Source organism: Stenella coeruleoalba, assembly GCF_951394435.1.
Source record: "Stenella coeruleoalba genome assembly, chromosome: 11".
Lineage (NCBI taxonomy): Eukaryota > Metazoa > Chordata > Mammalia > Artiodactyla > Delphinidae > Stenella > Stenella coeruleoalba.
Window position 1 is genome coordinate 63,042,284 of NC_137157.1, and position 6,987 is coordinate 63,049,270.

Here is a 6,987-nt window from a genome sequence, read left to right on the forward strand (position 1 = left end):
GAGGTTTGAGAAGAGAGGAGATAGAATGAGTAGTCATCTAGGAGCTCAAAAGTTAGTGAATAGGCTAGAGAATATAGCAGGATTACCAGGCAGCGTGAAGGGTCCACTTTAGGTGATTAGGAATTAAAAGTGAGACTTACTAATATGAATGTGCTGGGGGGGGGGGGGTTTCTCCTGCCATATTAGGTACAGAATAGGGAGCAAGTTGGATTAGCCAGGGCTGCCAATTTGCCAAATAAGTGCAACAAAGAGAGAGAGGCAAGGGAATCGAAGATACATGCATGGAAGCAATTCTATTAACTGGCTGTGGGCTTTACACTGGTTAAAGAGGGAAGAGAGAGCAATAAAGGAGAGAGGCATGAAGGGAGGTAGAATCAGTAGATTGAAGGTCCTGGTGGAATCAAAAGAGTTTTGGAGATAAAGTACTAGGGGGAATGAGTTGGAAAGACGTTGGGAAGAAAAGAGGTGATAGTCAGAGGATGGGATGCGTGAAACTGAGATTATGGGAGAATGGGAGATGTTATGGGTTGAATTGTGTCTCTCCCCTCCTTAAAAAATATTGAAGTCCTAAACCCCAGTACCTTGGGAAATGCCCTTACAGAAGTAATCAAGTTAAAATGAGGTCATCTGAGTGGACCCTAATCCAAAATGACTGATGTCCTTATAAAAAAGGGGAAAATTGGACACAGGGAGAATGCCACGTGAACATGATGGCAGAGATCAGGGTGAGGCATCTGCAAGCCAAGGAATGCCAGCGATTGCCAGCAAACCACCAGAAGCTAGGGGAGAGGGCTGAGAGGAACAGATTCTTCTTTGACAGCCCTCAGAAGGAAGCAGCCCTGCTAACTAACACCTTGATCAGACTTCTAGCCTCCAGAACTGTGAGCAAGTTAATTTCTGGTTTTTGAGCCACCCAATCTGTGACACTTTGTTACGGAAGCCCTGGGACACTAATACAGAAGGGTTGCGGTTATGGGTAATGAGAAGGACCAGGGGATGACCATGGGAGTGAGTGGCTCAGATAGGGTAGAGGGCAAGGTCATTGGAAAAGAGGTCATGGAATGCAGAGGCCAAAGTACTGGGAGGATTACCTCTGTAGATATTGAGAGCTCTCAGAATTAGAACAGAATTAGCATCAGAGGGGGTGACAGTGAGGCAGGAGCCAAAACCTCAAGAAATAAGAGGAAGTAACCCAGAGATTGATAGATAAGTGGAAAAGAGGGGCATGATGGGTGGAATAGTCCGTTGACATGAGATTCAAAGCTGAGGGACTTTAGGGAAGAAAAACGGTCTGAAAGCACTGAGGAGTACAGAGGGTGCCTACACACCCGCTGGCCTTATGGCACAGGGGCTGAGGGAGAGACAGCAGTGCCCACTTGAGAGGTCTGCAGGGAGGGCATCCTCAGGGAGAGCCAGGAGGTCAAAGGGAACATTCGAAGAGGCTGTGTCCATGAGAAGTTTGCTGATGAAGAGCCATGAGCTTGAGAGGACCCAGTGGAAGGGTTTCGGGAGACGGGAACAGAGCAGGGAATGTGCAGGGCTGTGAGGATCAGAGTGTGGGAGACAAAGGGTCATCCCGCGTCAAGAGGATAGACTACAAAATATGGTGGCATGTTTATCAAGTTACCACAGAGGGACTCTTTTTTCACTGTAACCTTTTATACCTTTTGAATTTCATACCATGTGCCTGGGGAAAGTGGTGACGATGTGGAATGGTCACTGCAGACAGAGCAGAGGGACCAGGGTAAGGACAAGTCAAGGATTTTTCAAAGGAGGCTGGAGCCCAACGGAGGCTGAGAAGCAGAAACGTCCAGTGGCACAATCTGCAGGAAAGTGGGATTTCTGTGGTTCCTGTTTCTTCTCTTAGCAGGTGCAGAGGCCTGGTTCTAGGACTAGAAAAGGAAGATGGTGGGCTTAGTGCAAGGACGGGCTTCGTTGAGGTGGCTGGCGATGTCATCCACCATAGGCTCCAGCCTGAGCAATAATAATAACATATAAGAGCAAACACACACACAGCATTTACAGTGTGCCAGGCACTGTTCTAAGTGCTCACACATATTAATTCAGTTCATCCTCACCACAACCTTTTTAGGTAGGTATTTATCCCCATTTTAATGAGAGTGAGGCTCAGAGAGCTTACGTAAGCTGCCCAAGGTCAAAGCTTGTCTGTGGAAGACCTGTGATTCAAACCCAGGCAGTCCAGCTCCAGAGTCTGCATTAAACAAAGACAGAGGTTATGCCTGAGGGGCCTTGAAAGGAGCAGGATAGAGTGGAGGGGTTAAGGGGCAGGACTGGAGTTTCAGTGCACCCAGAATGCAAGGGAGAGAGCATGCGAGAGCTGGGACGTTGTGGGCTGTGGGCTGAGAGTGGAAGAGTAGACTTCTATACTCTGAGGCTAGCTGAAATGAGCCAGAAGTGAAAGCCCTGGGAGGCGTGAAGATCGAGGAACCGGGCAGTGGGTGGCGGAGGGCCACCCACAGGAGCACAGGAGTTGAACACGGGTCTCTGGTAAGCGCCGCGGATGATTCCTGCGGGAGGGTGAGCGGGCAGGGAAGAGTCCGAGCAGAGGGCAGCTGGGGCCTAAGGTGGCGGAAGCCACCAGAAAATCGGGTTTCCGTCGTTAACTCGTAGGGTAGCTAACAGGGTAGCACTGGGGGCCTTCTCTAAGGCAGAAGCGATCCAAGGAGTTATTTAAAAGCCTCAAAGTCAAGTATGCCGCATATGTTCTTTGTTTGAGATTCTTCAACTTGAAAAGAAAAAAATCATTTCCTACGGAACAGTCGGAAAATACATGGCCACCAGGTGGCGCAATAGCGGCAGCGCCCGCCTAAGAGGTTTGCAGGCCTGAAGTGCCACTCTGTGGCGAGAAGACGAGATGCAGGGTCCCCTCCCTTCACCCCTGGTGACCATCACACCGCATCCTGGCTACTCTCTCCCCACACCCAATACACGCGTTGCACAAAGTACAGAGAACATGAATATGTGGACTTGGACGGACATAAACTGTCCCTGTCAGAGTCTGTTTCACCTGGAACCTCCCTCGCCAGTCCAGCCCCAGCGGGACCTCAGGGTGGGCACTTTTCCCACAGCCAGTCCCAAGGCAGGCAGCGTTGGCAAGGGAGCAGAAGGGACTCTGGGCCTGGTTTGCCTCTCTCTTCCTGCCCCTTCTGAAGTCAGGACACTCTGCAGGGGCCCTTGCGCCCCACGCCGGGCCTCCCCTTTCATTCCTTCATTTCCTCATGCACCCACACTGTTGTTCACACAAGGAACATTCACTGGGCACCTAGTAGGTGTGAACACTGAGCTAACTAAACCAGGGACCCAGGGATAAATGCGGCATGTCCCAGCCCTTGGGACTCACAGTTCTAGTGGGTGATGCCAGTCACTGGGTGATGGATCGTAGGAGAGCGCAGGTAGTGCTCTGATGGAGGGTGCCCGGGTGTGGTGGAGACCCCAGAAGGGGCTAAAACCCAGTCTTGGGGGCTCAGAGAAGGCTTCCTAGATGAGGTGGTATCAAAACTAAGAACTGCAGGGTGGGTATGATGAGTGAGGCCAAGTGGGTGTGGGTGAGAGTTCTAGGCAGAAAAATAAAAATACCAAGGCCTAGCAGTGAGGGATCAAATGGAACATTCTAGCATAAATATGAGTGTATTATGGCTGGAGGACTAAAAGATAAGAGGACAGAGGTAAGCAGGAGACTTGAATGTATGATGGGAAGTTTGGACTTTATCCTGACAGCAAAAATAAACCATTGAAAAGTTCAGTGCTCGCCATCAGAAAGATTCGTCTAGAAATAGTGTGCAGAGTGCACGGGAGAGACCCAAGGCTGGGTACTCGGAGGCCGGTGAGGAGGCTGGAGCAATATTCCAGGCAAGATTCAGTAGGGCCTGCACCTAGGCAGCAGGAGTTGAGTTTGAGGGTAGTGCACAGATTTAAAAGATTTCCATATGCTCCTTAAATGGTGAGGTTCCTGGAATTCCACTGGGCTCACTCAATCTTCATAAAATAATGCCTTTGAGATGCACCTGAGTTGTCTGTATCTATAGCTTTTCCTTTTTATTGCAGAGTAGCATTCCATCGCTACTCTGCATGTATTTACATGCATGTATTAGTTAGTTTGTACATTCCCCTGTTGAAGGATGTTTGGATCGTTTCCAGTTTTTGGCTATTACAAATAAAGCTTCTCTGAACATTCTGTTCAGATTTTTGCGTGGATACAAATTTTTATTTCTCTAGGATAAATACCCAGTAGTGCAATTGCTACGTTGTATGGTTAATACATGTTTAATTTTAGAAGAAACTGCCAGTTGTTTTCCAGAGGTTGTACCATTTTACCTCACCGCTTGGCAGTGTGAGGGATCCAGCGGCTCCACATTCTCATCAGTACTTGGTTTTATCACAATTAACAAAAAAAATTTTAGCCATCCTCATCAGTGTATAGTGGTATTTCATGGTTGACTTCATTTGCATTTGCCTAACACCTAATGACGTTTAAGAGCTTTTCATGTGCTTATTTGCTATTTGTGTATCTGTTTTGGTGAAGTGTCTGTTCAAGGAGCTGACTCGTTCGTATGGGTTTAAAATGTGCCGAATCATCCACATGTCTGTCCCTGACTTCTCCCCTGAGCTTCAGATTTATATGCAAAGGCCTCCTGGCACCTTTGTGGAAATCCCTGATGGTGGCCTCCCCAGCATGTTCAAAACCAAAAGTGCCATCCCACCCCCAGTCCTGGGCTTCCCCAGTGGAAGAGCTAACGCTTGGAGGATTTACTACGTGCCAGACACCGTACTAAGTGCTTTCTTTACATGTTTTAATTAACTTAATCCTCACAATCATCCTATGAGGTAAGTGTGTTTTTACCTCCATTTTACACATGGGAAAATGAGACACAGAAAGGCTGACTGATTCTCCCAAGTTTGCAGAGCTGGCAAGTGGCTGGTAGGACCGTCCGGACACCTGAGAGTTACCCTAGATTCTTCTCTCTCTCCTCTCTGCATCTATTCATTCACTAAGGCCTGGACATTTCACCTCCTGAATATTTTATTTCATTGTCTACCTTCCTATCCTTATAACAACTGTTCTATTTCAGACCATCTTTTCTCTTGCCTGGACCATTGCTAAGTACCTTTTTTTAAAAAACTATTATAGAAAATTTCAACCGTACAAAAAGGTGAGACAATAATACAGCGAATATGTCCATTGCCCAGCTACGACCAATATAAACTCATGACCATTCACTTCACCTATACCCTCCACTCCCTGCTGCCACCTAACCTCATTATTTATTTATTTTTGGCTGCGTTGGGTCTTCGTTGCTGCGCGCAGGCTTTCTCTAGTTGCAGCGAGCAGGGGCTACTCTTTGTTGCGGTGCACGGGCTTCTCATTGCAGCGGCTTCTCTTTTTGCGAAGCCCAGGCTCTAGGTGCGCGGGCTTCAGCAGTTGTGGCACGAGGCCTCAGTAGTTGTGGCGCACGGGCTTAGCTGCTCCACGGCATGTGGGATCTTCCGGGACCAGGGCTCGAACCCGTGTCCCCTGCATTGGCAGGCGGATTCTTAACCACTGCGCCACCAGGGAAGTCCCTAACTGTATTATTTTGAAGCGAATCTCAGCATATTAATACATCTGTAGATATTTCAGTATGCACCTCTAGAAGATAACTTTTAAAGAACATCATCACAATTACATGATTAGCAGTATTTATATTAATTATATTATATACTTAGCATTAGCAATACTTTAAATCCTCAACTATCGAGTCCGTGTTGGTATTAGTTATCTATTGCTGTGTAACTTAGTAGTTTAAAATAACAATAAACATTTATTGTCACTCAGTTTCTGTGGGTCAGGAATTCAGGAGCAGCTTAGCTAGTTCCGGCTCAGTGTCTCCTGAGATTGCAGTCACTTGAAAGCTTGACAGTTCCTGGAGGATCCGCTTCCCAGGTGGCCAATCACACTGGCTGGCAATTCAGTGCTGGCTTTGGCTTGGGTCCCCTCTGCAAGCACTCTCCACGGGGCAGCTTGAACGGCCCTGATCCCATGCCTGGTTTCCCTCAGAGCAAGTGCACCAGAGAGCCAAGGAGGAAGCTGCAATGCCCTTCATGACCAAGCTGCGTAAATCACACAGTTCTGCAGTATTCGTCCCGTTATAAGTACCAGCCTGCTTCCACGTAGAGGGTATGAATACCAGGAGGCCAGGATTCTTGAGGGGTGGTGGGCATCCTGGAGAATGGTTACCACAGGTTCAAGTCGCCCCAGTTCTCCCTCTCTCTCCTTCTCTCTCCTTTACAGTTGGTTTATTTGAATCAGGATCCAATTCAGGTCTACATCATTGCCATTTTCTTGATATGGCTCGTAAGTCTTAACCTCTAGGTTCCTTTCCCTCTATTGTTGTTGTTGTTGTTTAATTGCGTTCTTCCTTCTTCGCCTTTTCTTTTTCTTAAAAAAGAATCTAGGTTTGTCCTTACAGTTTTACTAGATTTTGTGGCTTGCATCCCCATTATGTCATTTAACATGGTCCTCTGACCCGTCTTCCCTGTAAACTGGTACTTGATCTAGAATGTAATATGCCTGAGATTCAACTTTTTGGACGTGTTGCTTACTTCCATCAGGAGGCATATGTCAGCTTGTCTCTTAATATGATGTTGTTGGCTATTGATTATCATCTCCTAGCTTCATTATTTCGTCAGTTAAAATAGTGATACTAATCCTATAATTCCTTCATGTAATAGCTGGAGTACTTCTATAGAGAGAAACATATTTTTTAAAGATGTTGGGGGTAAGAGTTTATTAATTGATTTATTTATTTTTGCTGTGTTGGGTCTTAGCTTCTGTGCGAGGGCTTTCTCTAGCTGTGGCAAGCGGGGGCCACTCTTCATCGCGGTGCGTGGGCCTCTCACCGTCGCAGTCTCTCTTGTTGCGGAGCACAGGCTCCAGACGCGCAGGCTCAGTAGTTGTGGCTCACGGGCCTAGTTGCTCCGCGGCATGTG